This window comes from Bombus affinis, chromosome 1 (genome assembly GCF_024516045.1).
Source record: "Bombus affinis isolate iyBomAffi1 chromosome 1, iyBomAffi1.2, whole genome shotgun sequence".
Lineage (NCBI taxonomy): Eukaryota > Metazoa > Arthropoda > Insecta > Hymenoptera > Apidae > Bombus > Bombus affinis.
The window spans coordinates 197,657-221,963 of NC_066344.1; positions in this window are offsets into that span (position 1 = coordinate 197,657).

Consider the following 24,307-nt stretch of genomic DNA (forward strand, 5'->3'; position numbering starts at 1 on the left):
AAGTGAAAGATAGGGGACTATTCGCAAGGCGGGTTTAGAGCAGAAGAATATTCATCCACGTAATATCGGGCTGATACCGAAGAATAACTTTCTCCAGACATGCCGGATAATCGCGTTGTCGTGGGGAACGAGAGGCGTAGATATGGTCGCAGGGACTCTTATCGGAGGTAACACGAACAATGCTTCCCTCGTTCCTTCGACAACGAGGAACAGCCGTTTACCTTCGGTTCGAATTGCTCGAGAAGTGGAGGATTTAGATAACCGTGCCGAAGAGACTTACCGCTCGGTAATTCTTTTTGCATGAATATTGAAAGATACCGGGCGAGGAGGAATCCTCCATGTCCATTGTTCCTTCTTTACAAGCGATTCTTTAAACGTTCCATTGCGAAATATACGTTTAATCGACGTTTTCGACAACCGAGGAATCGAAATATTATTCGAACGAAGAGAAACGATGCACGGGCGGGACAGCGGTCGTGTTATTATCTCGAGTGCTTCCGTAGCATTAATATTTAGACGGTTGCGATGTTACGAAAGTGGATTTGAACGCACCTTTCGCGGAGCGGTTAGTGGCAGGATCGTGCGCGGAACGCGTCATTTAGCAGCGACGCGTAGTTTCGTACTAATGCGCGCACTGCGATTAAAATAGTCTGGCCTGTTCCATACTGCTTCGTGTCCGCTGCGAGTGCTCGCAAACAGCTATAGCGACGCATTCGCCGGATACAATGAACGCGTGTATTCGTTCGGTCCTCGAGGACGGTAGTAATACCAATGTCGAGCAGCTACGAGTGGCCGTTCGTTGCATTCGCTGAACGATCGTCCACGATCACGGCATTCAAAGCCTTAAACGCTTAGACGCTTTTAAAGTTTAAAGTGTAAGGGAAGTGGAAATTTCTGACATTGTTGGAGGATTTAGTCGTGGAAAGTAGGGTTGCTATTGGTTCGTGGGCATCAAAATTTTCAAATGTTCTTCCATTCGACCGACTATTTTTACGTTATATAAATAATTTATCATTAGACGCGCGTCTCCGGCTTCCGCTCGCGCGTCGGAGCTAAAAACAAATTTGCCGTAAATCCATGGAAGTACGGACGGACGAAGAAAGAAAACAACTGCCGGCTGAAGTGGTACGAGTCAGCGATAAGGCGGACAGGCTTCAGGTTGGCGTACAAGTTAAATCCACGGTGAGCTCGGTACGTAGAGTTTCCGGGTCGGATAAAAGCGTCTGTTGCTGAGATGCTGCGATCGTGAGGTTGCACACGCATACTCGCGTTAGACGCACATCCGTCGACAAGGTGTAACGGAAACACGGAGGTGGGCGGGGGGGGGGGGGGTGGGCTGTGGATGGCGGCGAGAATCGTATTCCCGTTGCGAAAAAGGGGGCAGGGAAAGAGGATGTTTTTTGGCCCGTATCGTGTAACGCGATACAGGCGAAAATAAGAAGAGGCTTAAGCATGCACATTGCGCGCGAACGCAACATCGAGACGGAGGCAAGTGGCGAGACGACGGAAGACGGAGGGGTAAGCAGAAGGAAGGACGAGGGGTAAGCAGAAAAACCGATCGTTGTCAGGGAAACGAAGGAAATCTGCATTTTGTCAAACTGTCGCTGAAAAGTTGGTGGCTGCGCTTGGAAAGGAGTCCCGACAAGGGTGAAGTAAAGGGGACGAGCGAGAGAAAGCGTCACGGTCGGCCTGCAAGAAAGAAGCGAGAAAGTTTGGAGTAACTCTCGGTCGCGCCGTTATCTAAACCCTTCGCGTACCTTTTGAGTAGTTCGGGGATGAAAGGGGACGCTTTCTTTTTCACGCTGCGACGAGGATATCCGTCGAATTACTTTCGATAACGATCCCTATGACGGTATCTGTTACCCTTCGCGTTTGACGACGGCAACAACTTTTAAAAGATGTCCGTCACGCGTCCACGCGTCTTCAACTACTTTTATTTCGATTACTCGCAACGGTTATGAGATCGTTCGATACTTATATCATTTCGATGAAACGCAAAGTTATCGAATTACGGAATCGCGAACTCGAAAGCTGCTTGATATCTTTATATTGGGATAGACGTAACGGTGGCCGACAAGCGCATCATGAAATAACGCGACTCTTGGGTCCAAGTTCTTGCCGTGGTAAACGTGGAGGAGGAAGTTTAGGTTAAGCTCGGACTGATGGTTTTAGAGCCGAGTAAAAAAAGCTGCCTCCGTGAAGTATCTCCCTTTCACGCTGGATAAATCTCGCACGCGCGACAACCTCTCTGAAAAGAGATAAGCGTCCACGAAAAGGGGATCTTCTTTTTTCTCCCGTTGATCCGCGGCCGCGTCGTCGTCATCGTCGTCGTCGTCGTCGTCGTCGTCGTCGTCGTCGTCGGACAGTGCAATTTCCCACCTCGTTCTTTGCTCCCTGTCCCTTTCCCTTTCCTCCGTCGTCGTGCCTCATAAATAATAAATAGCTATATGGAGATCCCGCAGATGGTCAGTACATTTAGCGCCACCTCGATCGGCCGGTTGTAAAGCATTTCCAGCTTTCGTGAAGCTAGACTTTTTTAAATTCAGTGGAAGAAGAAATTGTTAACTGGGTCGAGAATGCGAAAATACGTACCGGTATAAACGTTTGTCAAAGGCAGATGTCAGAGGTTGATCTCATTGAACCGCGCGTCGCATCGACCTGTTTATATGTATAATTTCAAGTTTATAAGACGTGCGTCGCAGAACCACGTGATTACAGGGAAAACTTGTGTTTGCGATGAAAAACGGGATACTTAGGGGAAATCGATTCGATGTTCAAACGATGGTCCCCCCCCTTCTCCTTCTTTTTTATTCGACCACCGGGTTCGTCGATAAATCGCAAGTAATCGCGATTCCATCGAGTGGCTGTTAAAAAGTCGGCTCCCCCGGTTAGCTCGATATCTGTTTAAATTCGATTTCACGAGACTGTAATTCGCTAAAGTCGGCATTCTTCTCGATCTCGAGTTTACAGCAGAGTATAACACGTGAAATGGATAACACGGAAATGGATAACACGTGAAGCGTGGTATGTTAGCGAACTTGTTTCCTGGCGGATGAGTAACGCGTTGAGTAACGAGTCGTTGAAAAATAAGCCGATTACGTCACCGTAAGACATTACGAAGGAGTTTCAGCTCCGATCAACCTCTTGCGTCCTCCGCTTTTTCTCTCGTTAATATGTTAATCCGATAAAAATATCCGTCAGGTGGTAGACGATGAGGGAAATACGATGTCGGATCTCCGATTATCTGATTTAAATGAAACCATTGACCAAGTCTCGCCTCTGAATTTCCAGGAATATTCAAATACTCGATGCTGCTTTCGCTTTCACGACATTTGCGAAAACGCGACGTTATTCACGACCTTCGGGAGAAAAATGCGAGCCACGGGCAGTTAGGTGTTCTCCTGGAACACGTGATTCTGGTAAATCGAAACGTTCTATTGCAAAAACTGTTCTATCTCTCGTCTCTCCAGTTGCTATACGATACTGTAATGTAGCATGTATACACTTAGGCTTTGTCTCGTTGGAACGAAAGCGCGGTGAAACGAATGAAAAACCCGGCAAAGAGAAGAAAGATGTTCGCAAAATGGTCCGATGAATATGTAACTCGCGGTTTCGAATCCTAGTCGTCGATCGAATTGCCTGATGGAATTTCCAGGGGCGTGTGAACGATACTTAAACGCGACTGAACCGAGCCGAGTTTATCAGCAAAACGACGTTTGTGGACGTGTCGTAGCTGGGAATACGAACGATCGATCAGGATCCGTAAGTCGATGGAAAATTTCCAGTCCAAAATTTTCATGGCCAACTATTCGGACATTCGCCGATCATATGGTCGCGTCGCTCGTTCTCATCTCGTTATCGATATTCTCGTTGTTGGTCGGTCGATGTAGATGTCGATATTCCGGATGATCGAGATAGAGACTCGTGTAACGACATTCGTGGTACCGTTTGTGGATTATCCGTTTATTAACGTCCAGCTACAGCAAAGAATTAGTCTGCGCTTCTGTTTCGCGTACGCACGCATGCCGTCCGATAAACACGGGGCATGCCAGTTGAATTACTTGCGATTTACTGTGGCAAATCGCGTGATTTAAAAGTTACTAACTCGATGACCGAATGCCTATCGAGTCGGCCAAGTGCGTCATCGTCTCCGTCCAACTTTAATAAAACTTGCGCAGCCATACACGATCAGAGTGACTGTATAGAGCCGGCCCTGTCAAGCTGAGCAAACTCTATAGAAGCCGACGTTCGCTCAATTTACGATTCTTGTCAAAATTTCCAATCGGATCGACCAAGTCGCTAAGTTGTGTCTTTTACTCGACCTTAAACGATCTGACGATCTTCTAACGAGCCGCGGATTTCTTGGACGAGCTCGAATGAGCCGACGACTCGAGGAATCTTCAAAGCGATCTTGAAACGTCGAAGAATGTCTTTTAAACGAGCTTGCGGTTCTTCTTTCCGGCCGATAGGTAGAGAGGACGGTTTCCGAACTTGAAACGGTTGATAGACGATTGATCGGCCGGTTCGGCGATGCGCTATTTCGTTTGCAATTCGAAGGAAAATGGGCTGGGGAACCGGATACCCGTCGATTAGAGAAAGTTCGATCGATGATCGATGAACGACGAGACAATATCGCGACTAATTCGAACGGCGTTCGGTTAAATTGCGACGAAATGACGAAGGTCCGGTCGTTTCGTACAGTTTTCTATCCGCTGGCTGCTCGGATTTCCGTGGCTTAATGCCTCGATCGATTCCATTGGTGCGTTATGATGCGCGCGCGGCAACGCATCCGTTGGATTAAATTCTGCTGTGTATTCGAGAATCGTTTTTCGGCTTACTTCCCTAATTGGATTTTCGTATTTTGCATGCAGCATAGTTTTTCGATGGACGGGGATGGTACATTGATGTAACGCAATACCAGCTTTATCGCGTTTATAAAATTTTGATGTTCTTTTGATGCCGCGCGTTATCGACGAATAACAAAATTTCGATCTAAACATTTTAAACAAAGAAGATTCGCACGGCGCGTGTGTTGCCAGTGTTTATAGCAAACATTTTGCTTGAATTCCGCCTCGCTTACCCTTATTCGAACATTTTAAATAGTTGAAACGTATAGCGTAGTTTCATTTTTGCGATAGCTTCCGATCAATTGGAAATCTAATTGGGACGTTCGTTACTGTTAGGAGTAACGGAGGGAGGGGGGAGAGAGAGAGAGAGAGAGAGAGAGAGAGAGACCAGGCCAAGTAACGCAACGAACGTGCGAATGAAAGAAATTTATGCGTCGGAATGCAGCGTTGCTTGCAGGGGACTAAATCTGCGTTAAACAACGTCGCTTCCGGCCGAGTGCTATTCGTCCAGAGAATACGGTTCGTTTATCAACGTTGTTTCACCGCTAGTTTCACGTAGTCCCGTGTCGTGGGAAATTTTTCAAGAAGCACGAATAACTAGCAAGATGTTCGCCGTGAGTCACTTTGCAGAGTCGTGGACATAAAATTAAATGGATCCGCGGTACTACGGAGAATATTACGCCGCGACACGCCGCTTCTTCCAGCAAAGAGTTTCCACGGACTTTGGTAAAATTCCATTTCCAAGTTCCGTTGGGCTATGAATTTTGATGAATCTTTTTATCGGCAAATAATTAACGAGCTTCGCGTTTCTACGATAATTTTTCATCGTTTAACAGCTCGCGCATTCCGTTTCTTCTGCATGTTTTTTGCCAACGAAGGAACGCAAGCTGTAAAATATTTCGATTATGCTTGACGCGTAACGTTCGCTCGCGTACTAGTTTTTCCTTATCAGCGATGCCAACTTTTTCATAACCGAGTAATTCCTTTTTCCCAATGCCATTAAACATTAGCGCCGTTCTTATCGCGCGCGCCACTCAGAAAAATCGCTGCCCTCGCAAGATGACCTGAAACCGTAATATCCGGCGACGTGGTTGTGTGCAATTAGGTGTGCCCGGTATCTCGGTACTTGGCCGAATTCGGTGGCTTATGCGAGGTTGGCCCAAACGAGCGGTGATTCTGACACCGCTCCAGACGCTATAACTGGACTCTCTGCGACCACTCGCTCCCCCATTTAACCGCTCTCGTGTTCCTTGCAAATGTTCGACTTGGCCAATCGCGAGTCGATGAAATTTCTAAAATCGTGCCTCGTTTGGCGCGATTCAAATACTAACACGGGCTGCAACGATGCCGATTCGAGTGGGCCCGGCCGATCGGCACTTGGCGAAAAACAATCCGACGTGTAACAGCACGTCCGCCAGGTTTACATCTGCGACGGTGACGATGAGGAGAAAGTGGACGAGCCAGCACACCGGGGAAATCAGGCGAATTATTTTCGAATGATACGGCCGCGGCGCTGTAGAAAAATGCGTCGGAATTCGGTTATGGAAATGCGGCGCGCAGCGTCAACGAATGGCCTCCGTTCGACGGAGATTTTTATTATTCGCGTTCCGATACCGCGCGATCACCGCACCATCTCGTTTTTCAACCGGTGGAAAATTTCTATAATTCAGCAAACGAGCGAGCGGGAGAAATTTTAATTCATTCTCGACGGCGAGAATTTCAACGGCGATTACAGCACGATGTTTCGCTGCTCGACGCCGGTGACTGGCTGAAACGTTTAATAAGAAAGACCGGCTGGCTGCCACGTTTCATGCAAATACACACCGGTATAAATAAAACTCTCGAGAAGTCGTTTTTTTCTCTCCTTCTCCTCGCAACGTTTAAAGCGGTCCTCTCTTAATTTCGCGAAATTACGGGGTCACGGCGAAATCGTTAAGCTCGCTTTAAAGTTGCTGAATAAAGTTTAAGCGAATGCAAAACTTCCGAACTGCTCCCTGTTTGTCCTTCCTTCTCGACGTCTGTTCGTTGTAAAACTGGATACCACGAAATCAGAAAACGTTGCGTGTTTAATTTGCTCGATACCGTGACAAAGAGATGTCTACGATGAACTCTCTGGTGGCTACACCGCGCGCGCGCACACACACATGGAACGTGTTTTAAAAGAACGACCTTTCTTTCGCGAAACTCTCTATCGTTTTACGTTTCGATTCGAATGGAGAATAGAAAATGGATCTTCTTCTTTAAAAATTGCAACAAGCATCTGGATCCTATAATCTCCAAATGACACTTATCGACGCTTTAGCGAGACTCGAGTCTAGTCCATCCGGTCGACAAAGTCCCTGGATCTAATACTCACGATTGTGTCGCGCGGAAAAGATGCGAAGAATGTTGGGAAAAATGCCACTTTCGAGTCATAGAATCTTGTGCAGTCGACGCGATCCGTCTAACAAAGGATCGCTGGAGAATACTGGAGACCGGAAGCGTGGAAATTCTGCGATTCGTCGACCCGAAGCCGATAGTCGTCGAAACTTCCTGAAAGCGATCGAACTGTCGCGCGACGTGCATTAGCCGAAGCTCGGCTAACCGGATTTCGATTGCTGAATATTCAAATCTTCTATTATTCGACGATTCGAACGGAGGTCTGCCGCGGACATGACGCCTTGGCCAAACAAACGAATAATCTAAATAAATGATCGGCCGTGCCAACCTGAAATTGAATAGCAAATCGTATTTGTGCGTGAAAATAGGGTGGTTGATCGGGAAAATTGGGCGAATCTGGTTTTTTAACATTTAATGGACTGGCCGCCGATGCGTCAATTAACGGGACATATGGACGCCGACTTGTCCTGGCTAATGAATCGATCGGTCTGCTGGTTGCGCTTTTCCTTCGTCCTCTACTTGCCCGTTCTTCGACCGTGTCAATTTTTATACGTGTCTGGCGCCTGCCTCTGAATACGTGAAACATATTTCGAATACGGTTTCGAAAAAGGACTAAGAAGCGGCGAAAACAATCGTAACGCGGATCTTGCTGTAAGAGCATTTCACCTTTTATCTTCTTTCGCTGGTTCTTCTAACAGCGTGTAACACGGTAATCCTATTCCATTCTTATTTATTACGTCATCGCAGCGTTATACCTTCAGCAGCTTCGAGAGTCAACTCGAATGCGATTTTTCGCGTGTTTACTAGCGTATTTGTCGCGTATTTCCATACCATAAACCGTGCAATCTTTTACACGGATTACCCTTTCAATTCGCGTGAGAAACAACGTCGACGTGTTATCGGCCACGTACGAAAATCCAGTAATCCAGCGTTGCTTCTTGCATTCTCTGCACAGTCGACGCGTTACCGAATAGGTCTGCAACGAATAGGAACATCTGCTTTGAAAGTACACCGGCGAAAGCGACAACGAGGATTCCCGTTCCAATACCAAAGAAGCTTAGCTGAACTTTTGACGGCAAGATAGCAGACGACCGAACGAAAGGGAAGAATCACGACTAGACAAGATCGTGTGCGAGTTGACGTTAGGCCGATGGCGTAAGCAAAGTGTCACGTCCCGAACCGCTTGATCTTTCGATTCCAAAAACTCCACGAACACGCACACTCCGACTTCTTTGCGAAAGATGTGCCAGCCGCCGCGTTCCACTATTTTCCCCTTTACCATTCAAATTTCCAGGTCGGTCAGGCTTTGTTAAATTTCTCGAATTCCCCTCTTCTTCCTCTTTTTATCCGACTGTCGCGCGCGTTTCCACCAGCGTACCCTTTGTTCAGCGAGTCTGCGTCGCTCCAACGAACTCAGCTTTTTCTCGAAATTCACTGGATAATTATCATCGAACTTTTGTTCTTTGACGCGGCCCTACAAAGCTTTCGCTCGGCCGAATTCCATAGGAGAAAGCCTCCTCTTGTTCGAATTTCCCTGGTAAACGACAGACATCGGGCGACTGAAATTTTCCGCGTCGTCGACGGACGCAGAGGATAAACTGGTGTTCGATAAGCAGTACATACGTAACTGGTTTCTATGAAACGCGGGAAGCGCTTCGCCTGGATGCTCGACGATTGTTATTCGACGCCTCTTCGAACGACAATCGTACAACGGACTCGACGGTAAACACGAATTTGCATCGAGTCCCATAGAGAAAAGAAGAAAAGGAAAAAGGTACGATTTGTCCAGTGTTTTGCGTTTTATAGATCTGGCGAGGATTTCGAAATACAAGCGATTATCTGGATTTCATCGGTTTCCCTTCGTGTCACCGATCGACCCATTAATCCGTCGAGGACGATAGCGTTAATTCGTTGCAAACGACCCGACGAAAAATCGACGATGTCGTCCCTCGTCGCGAAACGACGCGATGCAACACGTCGATGACTCGTGACCCGGCAAATTAGCAGCAGGCTGTCGCATCGTTTGGGAAGAAAATCAGACGAGCACCGCGCGGTTCGTTTCGTTCGTAACTGTGAAATCAAGGCGCGACAAACTCTACGGCTGACACAAACTCGCGCTTGGCGCTTCGAGGCGATGACGCCTCTTCGCGGTTACGGGTATTAGTATGCAGGAACGGGGCTGGCTCACTTGCCTCGCGGGCTTGTTATTGATGATGAACGTGCCGACGGAAACGGAAACGCCCGGCTAGGATACGTTTATTCCGCGCCACGGACTCGAATTCACTGTTCTGTTCGAAACTTAGACGCGCTATTGGACTAACTTTGCTAAGGGTTTCGCGAGCCCGCGACCATCGATACGTTAATTAGAGTTGCGATCTTATTAGAAATCTACAGCGTTTTCTTCTAAAGCTACTTTGTTAATCGCCTACCTCGGCGTGTTTAGAATTAGCGAGTGTTGTAGGAGAGCCGAGTAAAATGGTAGACGGGGAGGGGGGAGGGGGGTGGACGGCGAGCGTGACGAGTTTGAAGCGATTATCGCTATCGATCGAAAGAAGAAACGGCGAGTAATTTACGAGGTTATTAATTTTCGCTGACCATGTGGTGGTTAAATCGTGGTCGAAGTTGTTTAAGCGGATTAAACTGTCTTCCACTGGAACTCGACGCAAGTTCCCATGCCGTGTATTCTGTGGTGCGTGTATGGACGTTGGCGGACGGTTCCGCTGGCTTCGCAGTAGATAAATTGGAAGGTAGACCGCTGATGACGAGCAGAACGCGTATATGGATTCGCGAAAAATCCGCAAAATAATAAGAAAACGTGAACGTAATGGGTACGCGAATATAATTGCATCGTACGTGAAAGAGGAAATATTCTTGCCGCGAACAGGATATGGAAAATTGTTGCCGACATTATTCGACGATTCGTGGTCGAAACGAATTGAATTTTCTTCTATTATCGACGACGATATCGCGCGTTATCGATTACACGTTCCCCGTGTGTTATTATCATAAGTTAGTACGCGAAATTTATTATCGTTATCGAATAACGAACCGGAACCGTGTCTCGTTCCAACACGAACCAATTTTGCCTCTCGACGATTTGCAATTCGAATAACTGGCGAATTCTTTTCCATTTTTTCCCCGTACCCCGTTTCCCCCGTATAAACTGGCTACTCTTTCTAATTTGAAATTCCTAACGGCAAAGTTATAAGTTTCCACGATCGCAAACATAGCCGCGTAAGTCGTAAATCATTCCGAGCTTGCTTCGGACATGAACTACTCGGCTGTAGATTCGGAGACAGCGTCCTCGTTAATAGCGCGTAATAACTTGATATGAAACTTCTGATAAAAACGCAAATATATTCGAGCGGCGTTGATTTCTGACCAAATAAGTGTAATTTCCATTACGGCTCTGTTCACGCTTGTGATCACGTATAACGAGGAAGGAAGGTAATATATGGGAAAGCGCGTTCGCATTTACCTTGCAATTTCATAAAATTCATCTCCGTATAATCGTATTTACGAATTTCCATAATTTATTCGTACCAATCTTTTTCGTACGAATGACGGTATCGTTGATGCAGTTTCGCAAGCCCGTTTCGCAAGCCCGTTTCGCGCTTTACGTGTTAATTGTCTAACCAGGAGGGGGGGGGGGGGGGGAGGTGACGATACGAAATCATCGAGGTCGTCTTACCATTTACCGTTTCGAGTTTGGTCATCGGTATGAGGAAATTGCGGGGAGCCGTGAGTAATAACTACAGTCGGTGATAACTGGAAGGCAAATATACGCGTCAGTCGGTTAATTTAAAATTATCGCGTCCGCGAATCTCGATCGTTGCATCTATGCGAGGCAAATTACATTTTATCTCGGATGGCTTTATGCTGGGATGCGAACAATTTTAAGCGGCAGAAACGTTAGCGTATCGGAATTTTTAAATCGGCTACAGTCATCGGGTCTCTTGAACGTCCGATGCTGCCAACACGGAGGAAACTCGATTATCGGCGGATATAATTACACGAATAAATGATTCGCGTCGATCAAACGTCGTTCAAGTTTTATCGCGTTAGAGGACCTTTTAATTATTCATTTCCTAGTGAGATGATTTTCGCTAGGAAAATCAAACATCGCGTACGCTCGCACAAACAGCCGTCGTTTAAATAGATAGCAAGTCGGATCGATTCGTTGTATTCGTTGCAGTCGCGGCAAGTTTATACCGCACGTAAAACAGGCATAAATCGAAAATCGATTTTATTTTCATACGCTCGGCTACCTCGGCCCTATTTTACGTACTATGATTCCGCCAAATTGTTTATTTACTGACCGGGCCAATAAACGGACAAAGGCCCGCGGAAATTCGAAAGGAGCGCAAATATGCGGAATTAACGATCGTTGAAACTATCATTTTGTCCGGTAAATAACTGATTTACCTCGTCGAATGTCTAGCCAGTTGTTATTACACTGGAAAATTTCCGTTGCTTTCATTCGACGGTTCAATTTTTCGATCGATTCCCTCTTATCGGTGTCGATGTGGTTACGTATGCACGATATGGTTATGTGTGTACGTGTGCAATCTGCAAAATGTGTAGATGTTAAGTCGTACGACTGGATCCGTTCGTCGATCAGAAGCGTCCATTGTATCTCGGTTCATTGACACGAACCTCGAAATGCATCTCGACTACCGATTCTCTTTCATAAGACAGAGCCGTAAAGTCGTTCGAAATCGTGATATTCGGGAATAGTGGTGGATCGGCGTGGAAATCGATTACTTTAATGAAAATATTTGAATGGGCGCGATGGGAATGGTGGGAACAGCGGTGAGCAGAGGCCGAATTAGGTAACGTTCTTCTCGATGACTGTGCGCTTTAGAACGGGCAAATCGTTAATGGAAACGGGATATTAATAACGCGTGCTGCGAGCCAGCGGTAATTTTTACGAGCAAGCGATTAACTGTATCCGGTATAACCGACGATTTATCTGAATTCGTCTGTTGGCGTTTAAACGTTGCGCCAAAACGTCGGAGATCCGACGGAACACGGTTCGAGATAAACAAACGTGCTTCGATTCGTCGAAACACGGTAGATACACGGGAGAAACGCGCGTTTCTTGGTAACGGCCGCGTGACGAATAACAGATATCGAAGCTGGCATTCCTCGCGTCGATACGGTCAATTTTGAGAACGTTTCAAAGACTTACCCTTACGCGCGGTGTTGCGTTAATTCGACACTCGTCACGCTCAACGATCGACCTTTTCGCGAAATGTGCAAACAACAAAAAATTCAGCAACAACGTGCATCGCGTTCGCAGAGTATCGAACGAACAGAGAAAGGAAACAGAGGAACCGCGAATGGAAAATAAAGGTAAAAAAGGTGACAAAGGTTGTAACGTTTCATTTCGCAGCGCGTATCAGCGAGAGGACGGTGATTCAGGTCGCGACGCTTTTTTTCCCCTGTGTGCGAGATCAAAATTTGCTGGTCGTGGTGGGCGTTTCGCGCGATTCACGGTAATTCGAGCTCCAATATTTGTCAGACCGAATTGAAAGTGGCGTTGGCGGCGCTAGCAGCGACGCTAGCGACGTAACAGGGAAAATTTCCTGCTAGACGCGAGAACCACGTTCATCGCGCTAAATTGACAGTGCCAGCCGTGGACAACGTTTAATATATTCGAATTCGAATTTCGACGTTCCACGCCGAGCAAACGAAAGAGATTTGGCTAAATCATACCCAGAGTCAAGCCAGCCGGTCGTTGCTCGCGTTTTTCTCTCGGGATCGCCACCATTAGAATATCTCGCGCTTGGCTCGTTTGACGTTTCAATTTTTTATTAGAATTGTCGATCCCTCGCTCCCTCTTCTTGCCCTCTCCCCCAATTTGCCGAAATATAAAGAAATCGCTGATTCCATTGTTCGTTTTATCCCCATGATGCATATGTGGCCCGATAGTTACGTCAAGCAGATGAAGTCGGAGCGCGCGTTTTAAAAGATTTCCAAGGGAATATATAAATTCCAAAAAGAGATAGATAGATAGAGAGAGAGAGAGAGAGAGAGAGAGAGAGAGAGAGAGAGAGAGAGAGAGAAATCGATAAGTAGAAACGGTAACTTCAAACCATTTGGAGAAGTATGGAGGGCAGAGTATAATGGGGTAAATCTTTTACTATCGCGATCCGCAGATATCCGGCATAAAGGATACATAAAGAGACCTATCGCAACCAGTGGAGAACAAACAATCGACGATTTCGATTTGGAATCCCCGCGCAATTGCTTCTCTCGAGAGTTCTTTTCGCGAAATTCTCCGAACAGATCCTCGGCAGACGGTAAGGAAACATCTTCGCGAACGTTACGATACTCTTCTACACACCATGTATCGTCGCAACGACGCGACCGGTATGGTACTTGGAAAATTTTATTTCCGCCGGCTTAAACGTCTTCTCTTTCTGTTTCGCGAGACATCCACGATAAAGAGGAATTACCATTGAAAGTTTCCAATATCGAAATGTCGATACTTATTTAATTACTTTCCATACCGAGCCGTTTAAACTAGTCCAATCGACATCTAGTCCATTAATTTTGAAATTTCCTGTTCTAGGAATGGGAACATCGAGCTTTTTCGCGCACAGGGCAATGCCAGGGCAGCGAATATCGATTCACGCCAAAGATCGCTTCTTGAGGAAAAATTTCTCGCCTGTTACTTATTTCTTCTTTTTTCTTCGCCGCGTATTAATAAATTTGATGGGTCGAATCGCGTGTCAATTTCTGCAACGATCAACCAACAAACGTCCCGAACATTTATTTATAATTTATAAACGACGTTAGAACTTGGTCGATAATGCGGCGAAAACCGTGTCGCGATCATTTCACTTTCCTTTCCAAGGATCCTTTTTATGCTGCTAATTCTCTGACTGAAATGGGATATACGTGGTATATGTCCCGGCCAAGACTAGAGACAGTGGCGAAACGGCGAAACGGCGAAACGGCGAAACGGCGGAACACCGAAAAAGTGGCGAGAGATTCGTGCAAATAAAATCCAATCGGTTGGCCGCGAGCAAAGAGGCTGCAATCGTCGGCACATGTTTGAGCGTACGTTCAAAGTGATCGATATAACTCGTTTAGCGTGATTGTTCGGCAAACGGTCGACACGGAGGTTGCGGGACGTCGACCTCGGGAATAATGAAATACTATGGGGAATAACAGGATGACCGAACCATGAGTTAACGACAGAAACAACACATATAGCCCTCGCAACTTTCTACTATAGCTCAACAGGAATTTTAGGGAATTCTACTTTAGGAAAGGATGGGAGAAAGGGTGGACAGATGATACGCGCGAAGACACGTAAAACAAGTCGTGCAGAAAAATTTCTTTCATAAGACGTAGCGCGTGTTAGGATCAAGCATATGACGGAAGCAGCTGCTATGTTCGTGATTCGTCGCATATCAAAGCGCCAAGCGAAAACTACTTATGGAGACAGGCACGAAGCAGAGAAACACCTTTTCCCGTCAACAGCGTCGTAGCTATAGGGAAAAATAAACAACGGAATACAGGGCCGTTGTTACAAGAAGCGCAACGAGTTTCTTTGGTAAGGTCATCGATGTACAAGAGCGACGCGAGGTAAAAGTTTGTGCTGCCACGTAGAGCGCGTGTTCGGCGATGAAGATACTTTCTTCACTTTGGGGATGGAAAGCACGTATTTACAGCGAACCAACTAACAGAGAACTGTTTGCGCACGGCCAAAGAGAGGATGTATGTTTGTCAAGGTGTTGCGAGTAGGTGACGAAAAATAATAATGATAATAATGATAATAATAAAAAAGAAAACGCGAGACAAAAGCGATAGGACGCATAGGCTACGTATAAAACGTAAGCATTTCTCGCGAACATCGATAAGAAACGGACTATTTATGTCACATCGAAGCGGAGAAGCAGCAATAAAACGATCCAAATTTTTTTCCCCGCAAGAAAAATATCTCCGTTGAATATTCATTGCGCGTTCGAATTCATTTGATTCCGTTCCAGTCGCTTGTCCTTGATGCGAAACGAAGATCGATTCTCGCTGGACGCATATTCGGAAGATCGATTCACCCGGCAAAGGAATCGCTTGGCCCGAAGCAATCGAAGGTTGCCGATACTTGGAGTATCTATCGTCGTACTCGCCACTCGAGTCCAGCCGACACTGTTACCAATGAACAAACGGACCGCCACCCTGACTTCCTCCCTTTCACGGGCCACGGTTTCGAAAAAGTTTAACTAACCTCTTTTTTTCTATCGTTGCCACGTTCGTAGACCTGGAATATTACCAAACTCCGCGTTCCGGCTGCGAGAGATGTTCACAGGTTTGCGTGCTACTTCGGCTTGCTTCGCGATCGTTTGGATTCGTCGTAAATACCCTTCGAACTGTGAGCGATCGATTCTCACCCTTGAAACTGTCCATTTTCCCTTCCGGTCGGGACTGCTAAATAGAAACTGTTGAATTCCCTTGTTTCATTCTCTTGCGGCGCATCGACCGCGCGTTAAGGGTAGTTGAAAGTCGATTCCCTTTGTTAAACGTTCGTGTACGGAAAGCGAATAAAATTGTTTCGGACATTTCGAAACGATTGAAAGCGTTGCCCGCGCTCCAAGTTTACTCGATCTATGGCTGGTTAAACGTCGGGCGCTTATAAAAGTAGTTGACGACTAGATTTAAAGTAATCCTTCGCCGAAATGTTTTTACAACCGTTTTAAAGTCTCGGATCGTTTTTCATTACTTTTTCGTTCGATGATATTTAAAAAGTGGAATTAGATTGAAACGGATACCGCCGTTATCGTCACCGATATCGTTGCGGTAAGGTTTATTCGGAAGAACAAAATGAATAAATCGATAGAATTCGACATCGACGACGTCAAATTCGATCCGACTTGGGACAGCTGCAGGAATAAAGCGCCATCAAAATACGAGTAACGTGTCTCTCGGTACAAAACGATCTCCGATTCTGCCTGTCTATGGGAAATTCATTCGCTCGGTTCGTTTACATCGTCCTTGACGCGTATAACAATTCTGTTGGCGCTAACGTGATGGGCGCGAGGCTACGTATAGACACGGTCGATCATGCTGACGCGCGAACGACCTGATAAGCGATAATGAGAACGCGTGGATCGCGGCCGGTTGTCTTCGGGGCGTTAATGTGCCCGGCAGGATCCTGTCGGTTCGATCCAATTCGTTTGATCGGAAGTTGGAGGAGAGGGGGCCGGTCCCGAATGGAAAACCGATGAAACAAATTGCACCGGCTAGACTGGTCGTTGTATCCAATTAACAGTAGTCAAAGGAATTTTGTTCGCCGAGCTCGCGGCGATGTCACGATTTGCTTAAAAAAATCGAGGTTCCTTTAACGAGCCATGGTTTACACGACGTTCCAGCTACACCGTCGCGTCGGCTGTCTGTGAACGTACCGACGATCGGTACCGCGTGCTTTTCCGATCATCTAGTCGTTAACTGGCTGATGGAATTTTTTCATCAAGAAGTAGAGCTTTGTTTCGGCGAACGAACGTCGTGCGCACTTTGTTCGCGTGATCGGCTGGGAAATTGAAAGCAGGCCAGAGAAGAAACGTGTGGCGTGTAATGTAAACGAGTGGATGAAAGTCAGCGATAGAGAACGAAATGGTAGGAATCATACAACGGGATCATACAAGCAAACAACGGGAATCGACCGATATCTTGTCACAATGACAGAGCCGATGGAGAAACCGAGTATGTAAATAGGCATAATCCATCATCGGCTGGTCGGAATACACATTACGCCGTGCTGATCGACGATAGGCATAATTTATCGATCTTAATCGTTGCTTTCGTCGCGTCCTAGCGTCCTTGTTGATTTTATTAGCCGGGCATCCACGTACGATATCGTGCAATGTACAGGTGCGAACAGGCACCGCGAACATACCGCCGTTAACTACGACGAGACGCGGCCGTGTTTCGTTCTGCCTAATTGGCCTCGCTCCACTCCCGGATAATTAGGATCGTTTCTTTTCACGCGCCTCCCCTTGTCGAAACGCGCTGCCCCTTGTTAGCGGTACTTGGTATATATTGTCGTGCACGAGACGAGTCTGGCGAAACGTTATCAACGAGAGCCTTTCAAAAGTTTGACAATTTCGATTTTTATCTTACCGTTGGAATAAAATGTCTATTTTGTCTTTTAAAGGTAATACGGCGTAATTACGATCACCGTAATTTAGAAAGCGTGTTTAGAAAGAGTGTTTAGAAAGCGCGTGGAAAGTCACTGGAGACATTAGAAATTTCAGACATTTGAAAAATTCGCGCCAGTTGTCCCGGAAGAAGCACCAAGCTAACGATCCAACCAAGTTTCTTCCACCATCGCGAATGAAAGATATTCGGATATTCAAATTCGGCGAGTTCTTATTTCCGTATCCTGTCTGCTTGAGCGGTGCATACATCTTTAATTGTTTGACTTGCTTCTTTTAGTAGATTTTAGAGCGTTAGCCGAGGTTAAGAGAACTCGAAGCTCGTTCGGCTTAAGGAACGAAACAGAAAATGCGATGATCTCGAGAACTTAACGAGCTTAACGAGCTTAACGAGCTTGGCCATTTGAATATCCCGAATACGTCCGGTTTACGAATAATTAATTTACATTTTTGATGTATGATGATTGCGTTATTGATTATCGGACGCTATCTTTTCCTTCTCTCGTTCTACACGCTTCCAGCAGGATCCTCGTTAATAAACAGTCGTTCGCGAATAATAATCGGAATCTAGCGGTTCGCGCCTGCGTCGTAACGATCGATCTTTTAAGTTGGCGATTTTCCGAAATGTTTGTACGACAACGAGGAGCCTTTAGATCGCGCGATGAAGCAAGGACGTTTTCGCGGTATCGTTGTGTACGGAATTTATAGACAAAAATCACCATATTTCGTGGTATTTCTTGGTTACGTCCACGCGAGCTCGTGCAACGGAAGATACGTAGCACGATTTATAGGAACGCGCGATTCACGTTTCACGGTTGTGACGAAGTGTAGTTCAACGGACGGAAGAAACGCAAACGTTCGAAACGCGAGAAGACGTTCGAACGATGTAAGACGAGCATCGATCTGGTGAAACACCGCAAAAACGAGATCGATGGCCGGTCATTTGTTAGAGAAGCGTGGCTTGTCGAGAGCTCGTCAGACTGTTGCAGCGGTTTGTTCCACTTGTGTCACAGTGGAAGAATCTCGTTTCCGCGGGATATTAATATGTCGCGAACAATTATGTATACGGCTTCTTGATATTTCTTCTGATCGGACGAGATCGTTGCAACGATCGAATCACTCGGATTTTAAGTTTCAGTTTCTTCAGGCACGCAGCTTTCCTTCTCTTGCCGAAGCGAATTATCAATTCGACGTAAAATGCGAGGGAATTTAACTTTGGAAGGAACTCTAACTCAATGGACCTCGCTCGTCGGCGACTCGAATCCAAGTGCGCTTCGTTAGAGATAAAAGCATCACCTTCTGCGCCCATATTTTCGTTTTTCGGCCGAGGCACGTCCACCTTCGAAATGCTTATTGTTCAGCATCGCTTGATAACCGAAGGATTTATTCGCCAATGTCATAGCCTTTTAAAGAATCAGACGTTCGTGGCACGAGCGCATCTTCAATCTCAATGGTATTCCTCCGTCTTTAACGCTTTCCCGTACTTTATCGAGTCAGACTCGCGATGAAGATTTTGGCCGAAACATGAATATCGCGAATCTGACTCGCGACCAGATACTTGGGCCGAACGTAAACATAACAAGCCGAGCTCGCGGACTGTATTTTTTTAGCGTTACCGTTATCCGTTTAGCGCGCGTCGATGTCTACCGCTTGGGCCCGAGTTTCGTCGAACTAAACGGCACGGCAAGGGGTTAATGCTGATGGGAAAACAGTAAAAAGATCATTTATTATTAACGGAGATTAACGCGGATCGCGGGATCGGAGTTTTAAAGAGCGAGATATTAATTTGTTCTCGGTGGACGGTGATTCGGTGTTCTCGCTTGACGGTTATAACGGAGAAAAGTCGGAGTTGGTCGAATGTAGCTGGCGCGACGCGGCGGTCTGTACAGGCGCGTGGCCGGATATTATTATAATTAACGCGGTATAACAAGTATGTTAATGAGGGCGTTGTTCTGCGAATGGACGAACGAAAGAGATGGAGGCTTCGTTACTCGCGTATGGTTTGCTCTTCGCTCCTTTCGTTTACTCGTTTCCGCGGGTTTTCTCTTATTTTCACGAACGCTCGTACGAAACCACGACCACCAGCTCCAATGCAATTTCCTTCGGACCGTCTTAGAATGGTTCGGTCACGCGATTAAGCGATCAAGATTTCGCCAGTACGCCGAGCGAAAGATTATACGAAAAAAAATGGACCGTTGCGATTTAAAGAGATTAGTAATCGGATAACTGGCGAGTCGATAAACTGGTTACTCTCGTAAATTGGTTCCATTGGAAAGTTTCGCCGTGCCGGTTTATCGGCGATCAAACGCCGAGAATGATATTTTTAATCGGCAAGATACGGAAATCGTTTAAACTGTAATCGTACGGGCAAACATGTAACAATGCGTAAAACGTGTAACGCGTAATAAAATAACGTGTAACGATAAAACAATTTCGATAAAGTCGTTTGATTCGAGGTGCGATCGAAGAAAGATCCTTTGCGGCGTGGCTGGTGTTGCGATTGATAAAAATTTGTACCGAATCGAACGGGATTCGTCGCGTGCAAAGCAGATGCACGAGGGCGATGACGAAGACGTGACAGAGGGGGTTAGGTCGCGGGCCGGAGAACAGGCGGTGCCGTTTCGTTTCATGTATTCCGTTTCCGTTAAGGATAACAACTTTCTCTATTTTATATTATAGAAGAGAAGCTTACGTAATGAAATTACGGTTATCGGCGTTCATATTGGCGCTTATACCGGATCCAAACGTTCTCGGACGAAATTAGAGTGCGGTGTTGATCAGCGTACGATTGGCTCTGGCCGCGCCTCGTAACCGCGAAAATCCGCCAATTTGCTTAAGTTGATGGATAGGTTTCTCGCGGAGAAAAAGAGACTACTGGTACCGTATTTTTCTTTGGCTTTCTTTGGAAAACGAACGAAAAGTTTTAGCTTTGAGGAAGGAACCGAGTCTGAAATTGAGATGGAAGGCGGAAGCGAACGGCAAGGAAAGTCGATCTGCTATATTTAAACGCGAAGAGATGTCCCGAGTTGAACAAGGGACGGACCGAGTTCTTACGTCGATTTCGTTTCTTCCACTCGAGTCCTTGGTCGGGTACGAAACTCGCGGATTCCAGAGCCGCTGGTCGAGTTTGACCCGAGGGAAACTTTGTTCGAGCTCCGCGGCTATAAACGGCCCCAATTATCGACCGGAGAACCGTCCTACCGAATTACCGGACATCTATCCGATTTATCCTTCCGAATGAAGTATGAAATCCTATCCGAAGTATGAAAATTTCTGTTTAAGATTAATAGAGAAAGCGGAGGTATCAGCTGCGCCTGACGTGCCGTTTCGATGCGAGCATGCCGGTTATTACACGCACCATACGAAAGGAAAGAACAATGAACAATGATTGCAGAGCGCTGACACTCCGGATTTATAGCTTTACTCCGTAGATAATACCATCTTGTTCTGCCTGCCTTCCGAGAGGCTAGACTGTTTCTAAAATTCGTCTCGAGGACAGGACCTTTGCTCGACCTTAACGTCGTTCTTCCTTTTACCAAAAACTTACTTACATACACGGTAGCGTATGAACAGGCTGCAAATAAAGATACGCGAATCTCGGATGAAAAGAAAATGACAGTTCTTGCTGCTTTCGATCGTAGTTTAGTAATTTCGTAAATTATTAATTTATCGTAATTTATATCGGCTGTACGGACGAGTCAGCTTAAAAATCGCGTGTTTCGTTGATAACGTGGTTAATCGATTTTTCTGTTATCCCGTTCGTCGACCTATCTATCGTTCTTGCCTTGTCGGTGATACATTGCCCATCGCAAAGGAATAAATCGATAAGGAAGCGTTCCGCTGACTTTATGGCTGCATTAAACGCGAAACATTCTTTACCTGGCTACACGTTTACGTACTTTCGTTCAACTGGATGTGGACAAACGGCTCAAACATTTACCCCCTTGTAAACGAAAACTTTGCCACGCCTTTACGCTTCCAATATTACTCTGCTGGTGTATCGATCGTCCGATTTTCAATTTCATCGATTCGCTTTTTTTCAAATTCATATCTGTAATTAAAAATAACGAGATGATTTAACGATCGTGATGATTAAACTATATGAAAAGAGTGCTTTCGGGAAGATCTAAGGCCGGACACGAGCATTTATTAAAAACCGGAGAAAGGAGGGAAAGGCCGGTTTACGTGTGCTCTGTTCTCCATAAATTTCTTCGCTTTTTCTACCGAGAAGGCGGTAGCTCGATACTCGGCAACCCTTTGGGAGCCGAAAAGTTTACAAGGCTGGCTGTCTGTTCGCCAGCCCTTTTCCCACCGTGGCGCGGGTAATCTTGATATATAGGGAGTGTTAAGAGCGACGCCGCGGGAACCTCTTAAACTGCTTGACCAGACTGTCACGTGAAAAAAATGTTTACCCATTTGTATTGTCGTTTTAGCGACACGTATGTACAAGTTATATGTAGAAAGAATTCTTTAGCCTCGTCTTAGGCGAAACGAAACGGCGGATAAACGTTGCCTTTGGCAAAATATTTCCGAGTTCAAAGGCCTAGTGCTACGTTTCTTTCGTGCGAACGATGCGATTATATCCGAAGGCACGTAATAATCTCATATCAGAGTAATGCGGTAACAGTGCCGTCTATTAACATGGTATTTAACTATGATAACGCTTCTCAGAAAGCTATATAAATCTAGTCAAAGAAGCGTAACTTTGGTGGCTCGTTAAATTGCATTTTCTTCTTGTTAGAACTTGCCGAGCCTGCTGTGTGTCGCGCATAATACGATGGTTTCACCGAGGTAGCTCGATTTTTTGTTCCACTTATTCTCTCGTCTTCACCTTCGATCAACCTTCTAAGCATCGATCGACTTGGAAAAAAAGTCCAATCCGATCGAAATTTGATCACGTTTTTACGCCTCGCGTGGAAAACTATAGGCAGGAGAGAAAGAAAAAAAAAAAAGAAAACGGGAAGGAATACGACGCTCGTTGTTGGCCAAAACGATACAATTTTATGGCTGATCAGAGATAAAACAAATGGGTAGAAGATCTTAATTCTTAGAGACGTGCTCGATCATAATAACGTGCCGACGTTCCAGCGATCATTTCTGTTTCATTCTTTCCCGGATGGAGGAACAATTCTGCCACAGATTCGAAATTTTCTGTTACCGTGCAGTCGGCCACCCTTCCTTCCTCGATTTCCGGGCTTGGCTGTAACGCAATTTCCAGAGATCGATGAGGAGAGAAAAAAGCAGAACGATCTACGGGAATTTCGAACGCGTATCGCGACGAAGAACCTGTGCAGCGCGCTCATGCTCTCGCTGTTCCTTCATTTACGGCGATATTTGCAGCGCCTCGGAAATTATTGCTCCACGGGTTGCCTCGTATAAAGCGGCACTACAAGCTATTCGAAAACGAGTAAAACTTTTTTCTCGTATCTTAAACGGACAGAAGCGAAAGGGACGCGGTGGAGGGGGGAGGGGGGACACCCTTTTAATAAAATCACCGGAGCACGAAATATTCGCTTGATATCACTGGTCGCTCGTTTTGTGCCCTCGTTACGAAAGACGTTTTCCTTCCGCGAAAAACACTTTGGAATTTACGTATCATCTCGCTTAAGAAAATATGCATATCCTTTTTGAGATAACAAATGTCTGAAAATGTTGGCTCTTTTCGACCAGTTTATCGCGTCCAAGGCAACGCGCGTACTTTTCGACGCGTCGATCGCAAAAAGGTTGCGAAAGAGAATGCAAGTAGAAGCTTGTCGAGCAACATCTCGACGAACGTTCCAAACTTTCTCGTGCAGCTGCAACTTTTAACAGACGCTCGTTAAACGTTGTATGTATTAAAAATGAATTTTCAATTATCTCTGCTCGTAGATGGACGACGATCGGAAACGACGTTTGCGACGATGCGCGACGAGAAGTAAAACGTTTTGGGAAGAAGTAAGACGCAAAAGTCGGAGGAAAACGTCGGAGGTGTGTGTGTTTTGTCGCGATGAAACAACGCTTGATTCTTTCGTCGGTGCTTTTGAAAGGAAACCGCTTTCGTGCAGTTGGCCGAACGAGAAGGCACACGACAAGAAGGAACATGTGACAAGCGTTTTCTTACAGAACTTTAAAAACTCTTCGGCAGCTCGTAAGACAAGAGGACGCGTTAAAAAAAAAGAGATTTCCTCGAGACCGACCATCTTTGAATTTTTCAACTTGTCCTAAAAGTATTATCGTCGGCGATACTCGTATTTATCATAAAATGAAAAAACAGAAAAAAATACAAACGTATCCTTAACCTTCGATTTATTCTAGGGATCTAAATAAAATAAAGATCTAAAAGAATAAGGATCTAAAAAAAATCTTGTTCCTGTTTATTATTTATTCGGCGGAAGATCCGGTGCATAAAAAACGGGGGATTCGTGGCTGGAAAGTGGATATTACGATTGTCAGGAGAAAAATTCAAAGAGAACGGCATTATGCGCGAAAGAATCGTCAGCGTCGGGCCTCTGGAGAACGCCAGAGCTCTGTCAAGGGCAGCGTGAATTTTTTACACGGGTCGCTTTGTCACGGCCTCGAGGCTCGACGATTTTGTCGAGTCGACGCATGATTTTTCCATTGGGCCGCGAAAGAAAGTGACAGTCATGTACCCTCTGACAACGCTCGGATTACTTGCTTTCGCGCGAGTAAAATATATGTAGCGGCCAAGAACCGCGAGAAAGATGTTTCTGCATGAAAGGAACCGTGGACCGCTTTAATTTCTTCAACGAAGAATAAAGTTCTTAGCCCACTGTCCGACCAAGAAGCTACTCGCTCTTAGTTATCCTGTTTCGTGCCCGACCTTCTCGCTTTACAAGCAGGATCCGGATTAACGGATTGAATAAATTTCCTTTTTGTAATGGACTCTGGCTGTTTAACTCTAAGCGAACGGTGTAATGT